The following is a 15,561-nucleotide window of genomic DNA, read 5'->3' on the forward strand; positions in this document are numbered from 1 at the left end:
TGGAAATGCCAGTTGGAACACAACATTTTAAACAAAAGAAGTCACTGAAACTCACCAGTTATAGTTAACTGAAGTAACTATAACCTGAGCCCTGAAGTAACCATAACTCATGCTCTCGCCATGCACTGCTTACACCGTTACATATTACATGGTTCATGACATGTTCAATGACAGCATTGATAACATCCTTGATGACATCTGAAATGATATCAGTTATGACCACACTGCGCATGGCGGGCCATATATACAAAAGCATACGCTAGCACTGTTTTTGAACGAGACTGAATAGTTAACGCGAGGGGCTTTCCGAGTCTGCATAAAGAACTCCAGGTTCAACTTGTTCTTCCAAAAGCCTCAGAAGCTCGAAATAGAAACACCGCTGACTGTCAAGGCACTGTTCTACAGGCGCGGCCCACTCGAATTACAGTCTTCCAGCGTGTCAAGCGTACAGAATGAGTCTGCTTGCCATGGTGTGCACTCCCTGCTGGAAACCACCCTCTGCCTTGGGCCACTCCTAATAGCACCGCAGACCTGAATGCAGAGCAGGTGTTTTGACACAGACACACCATTGATAAGTTCGTGCTTTGTAAAACAAGTCGCACGTGAGACGTTGCGTGAGTATATCACGCGCGGCAAGTGATTACCAGCCAACATGCTGTCAAGATTTCCTGAGCTTCTCAGATAACCATAGCCCTGCCAGCTTCATAATAAAATTATTGGCAAACGTACTCGGTCTTGTGTGAAAGAGGAGTTGTTGTGCAACTAAGGAAACATAGCTATAGGCTGAGGTATCATTTGCAGCCAGGAATGGATAGTAGAAAATCCAACCCTTTAGAAATAGCTGTCACCATCTTTTTAAGTCTCAAAAAAGTTAGGAGAACATTTTAATACGTCTTATCATAGGTTGTAAGATAGTGGTGTATTGATTAGTATTGTTTTATATAATTTCAGACTAGCAACCTTGACCATTCATACTGACAGATATCAAACAAAAGGGAGGGAAGAGGATAAAGAGTCCATTCGTTTCCCCTTAACTAGTAACTGATAATCAAAAGAGAACGGACACTGGTATCTGCAAAAAACCATTAGTTTTTATCGAAAACCCTCATAGACATCCTGGAGTTGTTGTAGCGGTATATCTTTTCATCCGCCCCATCAGGAGTCTTGGCATCGTCATAGGGTCAACGATTGACGTGCAGTATGCCTGCCTCACCCGAGGCTACTTCTGGTGAATGCAGAAGTGTCCAGAAATGAAAAAGGAAATCTAAAATATAATGACTCAGCCAGAGGAACTTGGCTTTTAATATAAAAAATTAACTGGTCACTAATATTAAAAACGAAATTGGGATATTGAGGTAGTTGAGTTACTAAACTACCATATCAATATTGAAAAAAGTCGACATGTTTCAGCTCATCGTGCCCACAGAGGGTCAGTGGAGCTTTCGTCAGGACATAAACAGAAAAACACACAAACAAAAATAGATATGTATGGCACATACACCCTTTATGAGTATGGTGAAGATAACACAATGGAATTTCCAAGCTGTGAAAGAAATCAATGAAATCATTGTATCAAAAATATGTTCACTGGGGTTAGGCAGACATATATTAATAATTGCATTGTTATATGCAGGGACGTGGGTTAACCGGATTACGGCATAACCCTCGTGGGGTGAGTATGTAGGAGAAGTATCGTGGGTTTCAGAGTAGATGGTACATGCTCATAAGCTTTCTATTTTTAGGAATTTGTGACAAAGCTGTGCTTACAGGTCTCATGTGGGTGTCAGATGCAGCGCGGTATTCGAGAGTGCACTTGTAAAATACATTCGCTAAGAGTGATTACGAGCACAGGTAACAATTCCGGCTAAATTTGGAGAGTGACATGGAAACAGTACGATAAAATATACATCGTAGCTTTAGAGTCTATACGTTGTGTAAGTAACGGCTTCGCGTGTTAGTGAATCGCGGGTGTTGGGAAACCGAGGGTTTTACAACAGGGGTTTACAACATTTGTGTTTTTGTGCTACCAACTTCATGCACACCCCATAGAAAACCCGTAAGGTACCTGGTGTTTTCTGAAGTTAGGTATCCAACAGGGTATCAGAGTCGGAACAATTTTAGGTTTTCACGTCCCCGACGAGGCAATAGATGGCAAAGACCACCATTTTTTCATGGCAATCCTATGCCCTACTATCCTCCATACATGCCTCCTTTTGCTGGATGGATGAATCCTTACCATCCAAACGCTAACCAACAACACCAAATGGAAAGTCAACATATGCCTACCAATGTTACTCAACACCAAACACAGCCTTTTTTAGGGAGAGGCCAAAGCACCACGAGAGGCAAGAAGAAAAATCTCAGGTGGCAAGACCAACAGCCCAACGTACAAACGAGAAGCATGGCCTCTGCACAACCGGGACCGAGCAAGTAGACTCACTCATAGTGAACTTGACGACAATTACTTTAACCGAAGACCAGAAAAATGTCCTCAACAAAGGACTTGGATTTGTGCCAACGCCTACAACTGATCGCTTTAAACTAAAATGTGAAGCAGCAGAGTTCTGCAGAACCCTAAAACTTAAGGCTTTCTTTGGTAAAGCCATTGGTACAAAAAACGCCAACATATCTTAAGGACACGAGAGACCTCCTGAACCAGATTGGAGATGTAAATTTTGACCAAAAAAACATGCTACTGGTAGGGCTGGATGTAGAATCCCTCTACACCAGCCTACCCCAAGAAGACACCCTCAAAATGTTGGAGGACTTGCTCTTCAAGCTAGATTGGACATACAAAACCCCACGCCACTTCATACTCGAATGTTGCAGACTTGCCCTGCAAGAAAATTACTTCGAGTATAATGGCCAATTATTTTTACAACGCCATGGCACCTCCATGGGGAGTGCATTTGCGCCTTCGGTGGCCGGACTCTACGTGAGCCGCCTTGAGGAAGAAAGCATTCTTCACGATACCAACCCATACGTTTCCAGTATCAAATACTGGAAACGATATATTGATGATGTCCTCCTGATCTGGGATACCAAAATTGACCTCACAATATTTCTGGAATGGCTTAACAGCAGAGATCGCTGGCTGAAATTTACCTCTACAGCACACAGGCAGACAATTGATTTCTTAGACCTCACCATATTTGTGGAAAATGGGAGACTAGAGACAAAAACATTTACCAAACCAACAGCCAAAAACTGTTTGCTGTCCTATTACAGTTACCACCCTCGCCCGTTGCGAGACAATCTCCCATATAGCCAATTCCTGAGGCACAAGCGGAATTGTAGCAAAAAAGAGGACTACAAAAAACAAGCAGAAGAATTGAGCCAAAAACTCAAAAAAAGGAACTACACACCATCAATAATATCAAAATGCAAAAAAAGAGCCTCTAATCAACCTAGAGACTGCCTGCTACAAAATACACAAAAAGAACCAGTCAAAGATCTCGTCACCTGCGTGACTACGTTTTGCCCGGCGACCTATGAGGTGCAAACACTTATAAAGAAAAATTGGCAGATATTAACCTCTGGAACATTGAACTGGCCAAAGCCTCGCTTTGCTAACAGAAGAACCAAGAACTTAAAAGACTTCCTTGTACACACAAGACCGAGAAAAACATCTCTAAAGTCAACCATCAGAGATGTACATATGGTACCAGTCACCGGACATTATCCCTGTGGCACCTGTGGAGTGTGCAAGTTCACGTCGAGTACAAAGACCTTACAGCTGAATGACAATCTCAAATGGACTCAAAGGAGCCATACAAACTGTAACTCCTCACACGTGATATATCTGATCACATGCCCATGCCAAAAGCAGTATGTGGGCATGACATGCCGGAAGGTCAAACTCCGCATAGGGGAACACCGGAGCAATGTCAGGTTAAAAAAGAATACGACCAAATTATGCACCCACTTCATAGAAGCCGGCCATACATGTGATGAGCTCAAGTGGACAGTACTAGAAATGCTTCAAACTAAGGATCATAACGCAGAACAAGTTCTTTTCAATAAAGAACAGAGATGGGTGGATCGCTTAAAGACTGATGAAATAGGAATGAATGACCACATTCCATGGACCCAACTATACTGATCTTATACATGAAAAATGAAGAGTATCTGTCTCTGTAAATATATTGCATCCTAGAATTCTACGTAAATGTGCCCTAACCCCCATATGCTATTAGAAGGATCAATAAGCCATGCAAAATATATACACAGGTGATATTGTGAGATAACTTGATTGACATTGAATCGTGCCGATAACTGTGCCTAGAACCGGGCTCTCCAAGTTCAACACATTAGCCCACTATAGCGACTTCGTAAACAAATGGTCCTACCTTTGTGTCGGTGGCCAGTACAAAAGACCAGTAACTTCTGACCCGCCCACAGCCGGGGGCAGAGTCAGCACAAGGCTCACAGATTGATGCCGCATGGGTAAGAATGGCGTTCTCTGAGTTTTTCCGAAGAAAAGAGGTAAGATGACGGCCCAAACTAACTTGTATGAATATATATTATTCCGAATGTAGAGAAAATCCAGATGCGACTCTGATACCCTGTTGGATACCTAACTTCAGAAAACACCAGGTACCTTACGGGTTTTCTATGGGGTGTGCATGAAGTTGGTAGCACAAAACCACAAATGTTGTAAACCCCTGTTGTAAAACCCTCGGTTTCCCAACACCCGCGATTCACTAACACGCGAGCCGTTACTTACACAACGTATAGACTCTAAAGCTACGATGTATATTTTATCGTACTGTTTCCATGTCACTCTCCAAATTTAGCCGGAATTGTTACCTGTGCTCGTAATCACTCTTAGCGAATGTATTTTACAAGTGCACTCTCGAATACCGCGCTGCATCTGACACCCACATGAGACCTGTAAGCACAGCTTTGTCACAAATTCCTAAAAATAGAAAGCTTATGAGCATGTACCATCTACTCTGAAACCCACGATACTTCTCCTACATACTCACCCCACGAGGGTTATGCCGCAATCCGGTTAACCCACGTCCCTGCATATAACAATGCAATTATTAATATATGTCTGCCTAACCCCAGTGAACATATTTTTGATACAATGATTTCATTGATTTCTTTCACAGCTTGGAAATTCCATTGTGTTATCTTCACCATACACATAAAGGGTGTATGTGCCATACATATCTATTTTTGTTTGTGTGTTTTTCTGTTTATGTCCTGACGAAAGCTCCACTGACCCTCTGTGGGCACGATGAGCTGAAACATGTCGACTTTTTTCAATATGGATATGGTAGTTTAGTAACTCAACTACCTCAATATCCCAATTTCGTTTTTAATATTAGTGACCAGTCAATTTTTTATATTAAAAGCCAAGTTCCTCTGGCTGAGTCATTATATTTTAGATTTCCTTTTTCATTTCTGGACACTTCTGCATTCACCAGAAGTAGCCTCGGGTGAGGCAGGCATACTGCACGTCAATCGTTGACCCTATGACGATGCCAAGACTCCTGATGGGGCGGATGAAAAGATATACCGCTACAACAACTCCAGGATATCTATGAGGGTTTTCGATAAAAACTAATGGTTTTTTGCAGATACCAGTGTCCGTTCTCTTTTGATTATCAGTTTCCATTCATACTGACAACGTTATGTTATGTTATGTTATGTTATTTTTATTTGTACAGCGCACAGCTGCCCCAGCAAAGGGGCATCCTGGCGCTCTGAGAAGGTAAACACAACACAACATCAATAAAAGAGAGGAAGCGATCAGAAGTTAAACAAACAGAAAAGTTTTAATGGCCCGCCTAAACTGAAGTAGATCATCAATTGCCCGGATCTCAGCAGGAAGGAAGCTCCACCACTTCACGGCTAGCACTCGAAAGGAGCGGCCGCCAGTTCTACTCAGCCTGAAGCGCGGGACCACCGTCAAGTTCTGGCCCAAGGATCTCAAGGATCGCGAAGGGACATAAGGTGTTAGAAGGTTCGCCAGAATTTGTGGAGACGTGCCTTTGAGGATTTTAAATGCCAGGCAGAGCACCTTGAATTTAATCCTCTGGCTTACAGGAAGCCAATGAAGCGAGTGCAGCGTTTTAGAAACCGGGCATCTCCTGGGCAAACCTACCACTACTCTGGCTGCAGCATTTTGCACTCGCTGCAATCGAGTTAGTTCAGCCTGATTGATCCCCGCCAAAAGCGAACTGGCATAATCCAGTCGGGATAACACTGATGCCTGAACCACCAGCTGTCTGGTGGGCATCGAAAAATTTAAGTATTGGCCTAAGTCCTCTAATTATGCCATAGCAAGAAGCTGCCACCCTCTTGGTATGGCAAGTGAAACTGAGTGCCGGGTCGAGCCAGACCCCAAGATTTTTTATCTCCGATACAGGAGAGGGGGTCATACCCAGTTCAGGAGGCCACCAGTTGTCATTCCACAACCCCACATGCTTTCCGACCACCATAACCTTTGTCTTCTTAGTATTCAATTGGAGACAGTTCAGATTCATCCAATTGGCCACAGCCCGTACACCGTCGCGAAACCTGAGGGCCTCCACATCCGAGTCCCCACTCAACGTGACCGCCAGCTGCGTGTCATCGGCATACGAGACCACTGTCAGGCCCCATCGCTTGACGACCGCAGCCAGCGGGCTTACGTACAGATTAAATAAAGTGGGACTCAGTGATGACCCCTGTGGGACCCCCAGTGCCAACGGGTAAGATTTAGATTTGCCGGGTGGAATAGCAACCTGGAAGGATCTATCCGTAAGGAAAGACCGAAACCAGCACAGAGCAGACCCCCTGACTCCCACTTCCTCGAGTCCAGAAACGCTCCCTGGGTGGTTGGGTGAGGACCTGCCCCCCTTTGTTTGCGTCATTCGTAGAGTCCGGCTATATAGTGTCACCTATTAGGGAAGCTTTGCGTGTTGTGTTTGAGGGTAAGAGGTGTACTCCAATCATGGTGTAATAAACGTGTAGTTCTGCCTAGGCAGAAAGTGAGGCACTTTCATCTTATGCAGAAATACCATCATAATTTCACTCAGAATAGGCAGGAATAGAGGATCACTTTATCAGCTATATTGGGACTACAAGAAAATTAAGTTTTTACCTATTTTTAGGCCTGATGTTAGCTAAGAACTTTATATTTTGACTAAAATTACATATAAAATACTGACGTATAGGGGCTTTAAGCAGCCTTTCTTAGCCATTGGTCTGTTGCATTAATTCTTCTGCCCATGACAGCAGAGAGCATGGGGCAATGGGTCAGTCCACTTCATCCATTGATTTGTCTTGCTGTGAGTGTCATCATTCTGGTCTTTCACAAAGAGCATATCCACACACAAAAGTAGTTTCCTTCACCCCCAGGGACTACTATATTGGTCTGTAGTATTTGTGATATTTTTGCTCTATGCCAATGTTTTTTTTATATTGTCGGGGGCTCAGCATCTCCCCCAAAACAAAGTTTTAGAAAGACCATGACAAAATCAAGCATTGACACACCAAAAAGATGGTAGCCAACGCCAAACGCACTGCTATTTCCATTGTTTCCCTTGATCCATGGAAAATAACTCTAATATAGGAGAAGTCACATAATGTGTCCATTAAGTATCAGTAAAAATAATGTATTATAAGTGTCATAAGATATAATTTACTTGTAATAGGGTGGACAGGATATCGGTCACATTTGGGATAGAGTAAACCGCTAACCAAACTATAAATTAGGCTCTTAGAGTAGTATCAGTAACCACGAAGTGTGGATAGTTATTATATAATTATGCCCTGATGAATGACAATCGAGAAGGTTCCAAATGAAACCCCCAAATTATAATGGTTATCATTCAAATTTAGTATATGTAAATTCATCTCCCATGAATTTGTGGTACAGCTTGTGTAACCCTTACGCTGGTGGATTAACAATGGACCCCACCAATCTATAGCATTTCTAACTTTAATCCACCCCAAACAGAAGAGGCTCTCACTGAAGCTTGTGTGTCTAGATTTAATCCAACCCCATGATATGTATAGAAGCATTTTGCACTTCTATAGGTGTTACTGTTCCAGATGTTCTAGTCACTTACTGCTGATATCCAAAAACACCTACCACGGTCTTTCTTCTCTTAAATTGGGAGATGCTCTCTGAAATAACGGTACACATACAATAAGATGCAGAGAGATCAGAATGTGTTGGTAATGACTCCTGGGAATTCATAGCATTAAAAATGGCGAGCAAATCTTTTGTCAAATGCAGCATTAGAAGGGACAGAAGAAGAGGATCACAGAAAATGTTCATATGGAAGGCGCAGTGGAAATTTGTAAAATATTGGATGGGAGGAGCACTCAGTTAGTAAAAAGCTCTCACTTTTTGCACTTAATCATTGATGTAAACTAAACAAGATGTCAGGATCTGAATAATAAAAACATCACAAGATTAACACCTTGTCATGTCAACAACATCCTATATTCTGTAGAGGGTTTAGAGGAAAGGAAAAGCCACACCCTGTTACTTTCTGCACCTTTTACATTCATGTCAATGAAACCGCTGAAAGCAAGGATGGTCATGTGGGCGCCCCTAATTGCGATTTTTAGTGATCACATTAGTGGAGGAAGAATGATTCGCAGTCTCTCCGCATTTGGAAATGGAATCTGATGGCATGGATCTAGAAAGAGCGTGTACAGAGAAGATTACCTGTCACAATGTCAAGAATAGTGACCTGCCCATATTTTGAACTACATTATATTGTAACATTTATGTAGCTCTTGCTACCCCTATGTGTGTGCCGAAGCACCAGTAGATCTCACACTAGCATCCGTTCAAACCCGGAGGTTCTATCTTGGAATGTCTGCTCTCACTGGTGCGGTGCAGTTGGTGCCACCATTCTCTCCCATATAAGTTACCACATTTCTGCCACCTTTACTTGAGGCATTTGGTGATGCTCTTGGGTGGACGCAGTCAGACGTCGACAATAACACCTTAACATTCTCCCCTTATAGAAATGAAACATCAGCACTTTAGCAGACTCTGAGAACAGTGCAAATATCTTCAATTAAATACTTCAAATTTGAAGCTGATTGTGGGATCCATGAAATAGATATTTTTTCTTTATTACAGGTCCCAGAAGCGTTTCACTAGTTACATTTTTACATCAGTAAAGTGAAAGGTCTTGGCCTTCCTTTCATTCAGTATTTGATTTTAGAAACTTAAAATAAGTTACATTTTTGGACATGGTTTATATATTGTGCGCAAAATAAGATTCTTCCTCTGTGTTGTCATCTTTAGAGAGCCTTGATGTTCCAATAAACTGACCTATAGACATAGATTATAAAAATACCAATAGGTAGATGTACTACTTAAACACATTTTAGTGTTGCAGGGAGTACAACATGCAGCTATAAGATTAATTTCAATGTTTTCATAAAAAGAATAATGGCATTTCTTTTAGATGAGCTATGATTCAGAAGGCCAACCCCATCAGATGGTCAACACGTCATCTTGACATGGTCCAAGGGGCGTAGAGTGCAAAATGTTGATAATGTAACATAATATTTCCATAAATATAACATGATTTTGATACTCATAAATGCATTGATGCACAACAGGGGCAGATCCGTGAGATTATCAGAGTAACTTATTTTCAATCCACTGCCTTTCCTTTCACCAACCATTGTTTGCAGCTGTATTAGTGGATTTCTGTTCAGTGAATTGATCAAAGCAACACCTCCCAGAATACAGTTGGTTGTCAAGCCAAAACCCCATGGTCATCTGGGTGGGTGGTGGCATCACTCAGATGTTCACATCCATGTTGAGTGGTTGAAGAAAATTACCCTGGAAACCTGTTCCCTTAGTAAGGAGGGTAAACATTACTCCAGCTAAGTACTGAAACTTGTTTTTCCAAAATGTACTTCAAAAAAGTACTTTATTCGGTTTACTTGATAGGAAACCATAAAAGTTATAAAAGTTACAAAATACATTGCATTCATAGGTTAAAATACATAATATACACATTAACCGAGTTAGAGACAGCTATAATAAGTTAACTTCAGCATTTACACAATGAGGAGGGCAACATAGGGAGTCTGTTTGATAAAAGAAGAGACCATAAAATACTACTCTGATCAATTAAAAAACCAAACTTTTTCTATACTTCATTGCACATTTCAGGAAACCGGCCACAAAGGGGATACAATCAGGTTTTAACAATTGCAGATAATAAAGTGCGGGACGCACTTGCACAAAGTTTAACTTTTTTTAAATAGGTTTTAAATAGAAAGTCCTTGGGAATTCATAAAATTTACAAAAGAACATGAAGTTTAGCAAGTCCTGAGGAGACAAATTTTCGCAGCCACAGGGTGCTAACACTTTTCCTTTGTAGCATCCCCTTGGGACTGCTAATAAGAGATGAAAAAGGTTTAATCTGAACCTGATTAGTAAAAATCCCTCATATGCTGGTATCGGCCATAATAGATATGGTTCCACATCTAAGGAGGTTTTAAGCATCACATGTGAACGTACACTAGGCTTCAGCAGATCTTTCTCCTCCCTTTCCATTATTTCACGTAGGGCGAAGGAGTGTTTTATAAGCGCCACATCTTTTCTAGTGATACCTTCGGGTTTTAAAAACAGGTCCAAGCGTCCCAACTCACTAAAACAAGTTTTTAGGTATTTTAACCCTGGGATGTCGATTATGTGATCTAAACTTAAGAACTCTTTTAAAAGATTATGTGTGAGGCCAAGATGTTTGTTAAGCCAACATTGTAGCCAAAAGGTGAGGGGACGTAAGGCCAAGATGTCACAGATAAAAGGCATGCCGGTTTCTTCATGTATTGACAGATTCGCAGTCCCCTTTGGTACATTCATTAACTGTTTTAAGAAATTGTTTTCTGTCACCTGTAGACCCTCAAGGCCAGAGTATCCCCATAGGTTGATCCCATAGCTAGCTATGGATATACTCTTGGCTCGGTAGATCTTTAGCATGGCTGCCACGGGTCGATTGCCCATTTTGGCAGCAAAGCCAAGTAGCGCGGCATTGGCCCTGGTGACCACTCCTCTTTTCTCATTTAAGAGTGCAGCGCAGTTGAGCCGGTGATCTAATAGGACTCTCAAATACGAAAATGTTGTACATGTTGGCACTCTGACTCCATTGACCATAAAAGGATACCGTCTTTTTGTACACTGCCCTACCTGCATCACATAAGATTTGGAGTTATTTATGGACAAGTCTCGCTTGGCCATAAACCCATGGAAGGCATCGAGTAGGGTTTGTAACCCTTTCGGGGTGCGAGCCAGGAGGACTGCGTCGTCTGCATATAGCAAGACGGGAGGACCCCGTCGTCCCACGTATGGATAGTCAGCCCCTGTTTCCAGCAGTGATCCTTCTAGGTCGTTAATATAAAGGTTAAAAAGGAAGGGGGCCAGTATGCACCCCTGTCTGACCCCCCTTTCAGTGCTAAAATTCCTGGATACCTTGAGGTCTGTGGTATATCCAATGTTTGCCTTTGTATCTCTATGCAGATCCTTTAAAAAGTCCACCAGTTTCCGCTCCACTCCCATGGCCCCTATGGATTGCCACAACTTTCCCCGGTTGACGCAGTCAAAGGCGGACGAAAGATCCATGAAGGCCATGTAGATTGTCCCTGTGCGAGCAATGGTGTACTTTACTAGGATCAGGTAGAGATTTAGGCATTGGGCCATAGTCGAGTGGCCTGGGCGGAACCTGTACTGAATGTCTGAGATGATCTTGTTCTCCTCCGCCCAGGTAATCAATCTCTTTAATATGACACCCCCTAGGACCTTCACAACAGAGTCAATCAGGGAGATTGGCCTATAGTTCGTGGTACAATTACGATCTCCCTTTTTAAATACTGGTACAATTGTAGAGACTCCCCAGGATGTTGGGCTTCCAACCTTGGCTGCGGCGTTACCCACAGCAGCCAGAATCGGGGCCCAGAAGGGGGGGTTTGATTTAAAAAGGTCCGGGGGAATACCATTCTTATTTGTAAGGTTGTTGATGCCCTCCTCCATTTCATTCACGGTAAACGCCACTACATCCTTGCCTGGGATTTTATCAGGCAGGGCTAACGGGGTAAACGGATTTTTAAAAATATTAACAAAGTGGGACACCCATTCGTCCTCTGTAATGTTGGAGCCCACTTATTTAGCCCCTTCCGCTAGAAAGGGTGATCGATTAATAGTACTCCAAATTCTGGAGCTGCTAGATAGTGTCAGATAGTGTCAGAGGATCTAGGTGCTCCCTCCATAGAGCTTCTTTCAAAATATAGCCGCATGCCCAAAGCGATAATGTTTTCAGTAGCTCCACGTGACTATTGCAAATAAATACTTTGAAACTGAATGTTCATTGGGTCTGTTCCAGACACTGGTGTTTACATTTAAAAAAACAATCTTGACAGCATGTTCACATTTTATAACCTGGGCCTGCAGATTAAAGTCCTCTCAAGGACATGTCAACATTAAAGCTCTCCACGTCTTCCTCTAAGTGACAATTGTGTTTTTTTAGCGAGTGATATCTCAGTAATTTTAGAACCTTTACTCCTTCTCTGATGATTTATGTCTTTGTTTTCATTAATCTTGGAGCTCTTTTTTCACACTAGAGATTTAACTTTGTGCTTTGCTTCTCTCACCCCCTGACCATGCAGCACGCTATAGCATAGTTAATAAAGGTATTCATGCCCTATGGGTCACCATTAGTTTGGTCTTTTAAGGTTTAAAACATTTTTAATAGGCACTAAAGATTGAACATATATAGCATCCAAGTAGAGCAAAATTAACACAACTAAGGCAAAGCCAACCTAATGGAAGTGGTACAATTTCAACAACAACCATCACTATCAATGAAATAGCTGGTAAATTATATATCGCACAGCTCATGTCATAGCATTTAACTCAACAAGTGCAGGGCAAGAAACCCCGCCTCTCAATACATCATTCAATTTCTACAAATATACCTCTATCTTAACATTCAGCAGACCATAATTTTAAAAAGGACTTTAGACCTTGATGCATTCCCGCGTCGCCAAGTGCCTCCATGCCTTCCTATAACGTCCACAGTCAAGTCTCTTCCTCACTTCCTTCCTCCTTCATGACAGGTAGAACTTCTCTAGCCGCCTTGGGATTTATGAATTTATGAACATCATAGTCTTTACCTGCATCTCTACTTCAAGTTCTGGAGGACATCAGAGGGATGCCGCAATACCCTTTTTTTCAACCAACATGCAATAATTCAGGATGTATAAATCGTGTCTATGTCGTGGAGCCACCAAGATTAAAACAGGGAGCGTGTGCCTTCTGGATCACTTCCATGTTGGGTTTCCTTGACACCACTTTAATGACTTGTTTGTGTTTTAGTGGGTTCAGAAACTCAGCAAGAACAGTTTGGGGTCTTTGGATGATAGACCTTTGCACGGTCAGAAAGACAACCAATATCATTACACAGAACCCTCTTGTTGAGGAAATTGAAAAGTGGTATCCATGAATGCCAAGGCAGCAGATGACTATAAAAACCAAAGGGAAGTTTAGAGTTGGGAGGAAATGGCTTTGACTACATATGGGACTGACAGGAGAGGGGGTATCATTGGTACATCGGGTGCTCTAGCTCAGACTTGTCTGGGTTCACCATGAACAGGACTTTATTTTACTACCTGACTAGAGCCTGAAGCTAATGTTCCTTGTGCGCATTGAGCCCCCCCAATGACAACCTTGCTACAGAAGTGCTTGGAGGGAGACTAGAGGCTTTGGAGCTTTGTGTAGCAAGGAGGTAGTAGAATACTGAAGGAGACTGTAAATTAGTGAGTGGTTATCTGAGTACTTTTTTTAAGAGTAACAAAATATGAGGCCAAGTAGGATATTGAAACAGAATTCATGTTTGTCCATGGCACAAGTAGTTATTGGAGATTTAGTGACTGTGTATAGTTTTCATGGAAAAGGACGTCTACTTAAAGTGGTGGATGACCTGTTGTAATAAGGTTGCTTCTCCTTTTTCCGTTAGGATTATTACCCCTTCCCCTTTAAGATTATAGAACTTCTTACCTGTATTCTGTATTAGAACTTCATATTGTCATCTGGCAGTTGCTTGATGTCTGTTTGTGGATGAGGTTAATAAACCCACCTTCACATCTCGTTGTATTCTACTTTCTTCTTTTATGTGGTGAATACCACATTTATTTGGCGACGATCGGCTGATAACCTCAACACGACGACAAAGGATCGATTCCAACTCTCCTCCAGTGGCTGAATTTAAAATAAACGAAGCGTTGTCTTCGCAGCGGCAGTGGATAAATGAAAACCTGTTTAAAACTCCTAAGAGTTATGGTGAGGAGAGCGGAGGGAGGATTGAATCCTTTTGAAAAGGAATGTGGATTTAAATTTTATAGATAAAAAAACATCGGGACTTTGCGCGTAAGCTGGGCGCGTGTTGGCTGCTGACGCGGAGCTTGGGTGCTGACGTAAGCTTTCTCTGCGTTCCACTTTGCGTTCCAGCATATTTAAAGACTCAGCGTTGCGCTCCAACTAAACGCTGCGTTCCAGTCTCTGTTCTTACGCATTTACACCGTACGCTGCGTTCCAGCCTCAAAACATCACCATTATGACGTATCTCTTTGTTTGAACGTTCCTAATACGAAGGGAAAAAGCGTACGTTCTGAACCAGCTTTGTCTCATAATAGTAGAAAAAGTCTATCTTTTCTCCCTTAAGAGTTCTGGTGAAAGAAAGGATTTAGAATACTCTTGACAAGGAAAATATAAAAAAAAGCCATATAATTATTTCCTAAGTGAAAGTGCTTATTTACACAATTTTTTTTATAGTATGAGAAGACATTTTAAATAAACTAAAATCCACAGTCTTTCACTTTACAATTTAATTCAAGAAATACAGTAATATTTGGATATTTATTTACAAATGTATTCTTTTTTTTTTCTGGAAAAGAAAATTACTTTTTGTGAAATATATATATAAATACATTTTTTTTTTTAAAAAAAAGGAAAGAAGGATAATAAGTGATAAAATAAAGATAAATAAAGAAGGAAAATGCAGAATGTTACTCAACCTGCTTTTTTTTTAACAAGTCCAGGAGAACCAAATGTGAAATGGAAAAAATGGAAAAAAATCTTTGCAAACTATGCAAGGGTTTGTGGAACAAATGTAAGCGCAGAAAGGAAAAGGTAAAAGAACCAGTTAATAAGGAGGAATTACTCTTTTCTTGGTATGGTTGAGTTTTATGGGAAATTTATTATCAATTTTGCAGACAAAACTCATAATTTAAGAAGGTTGACAGCTAAGAATGTTTTTTTTTTTTAATGGTCCCCTGAGTGCATGAGTGAAGGTCGGGGGGCAAGATGGCGGCCTAGACACTAGGCTGATTGCAGCACTCTGCTGAGCTCCAATAATGACGATGATATCTAGTGAAAATGCTTCACAAAGGATTCTATATGCGTAATGGAATTTATGCACGACTTTAGAGAGAAGGATTGAGGAAGGAGGAGGCCAAAATTCACGATAAACGGTGAAGAGGAAGAAGAGGAATAGAAAAGAAAAGACATCGATATCCTTGCCGGATAACAAC

This window comes from Lissotriton vulgaris, unplaced genomic scaffold (assembly GCF_964263255.1).
Source record: "Lissotriton vulgaris unplaced genomic scaffold, aLisVul1.2 SCAFFOLD_2344, whole genome shotgun sequence".
Classification (NCBI taxonomy): domain Eukaryota; kingdom Metazoa; phylum Chordata; class Amphibia; order Caudata; family Salamandridae; genus Lissotriton; species Lissotriton vulgaris.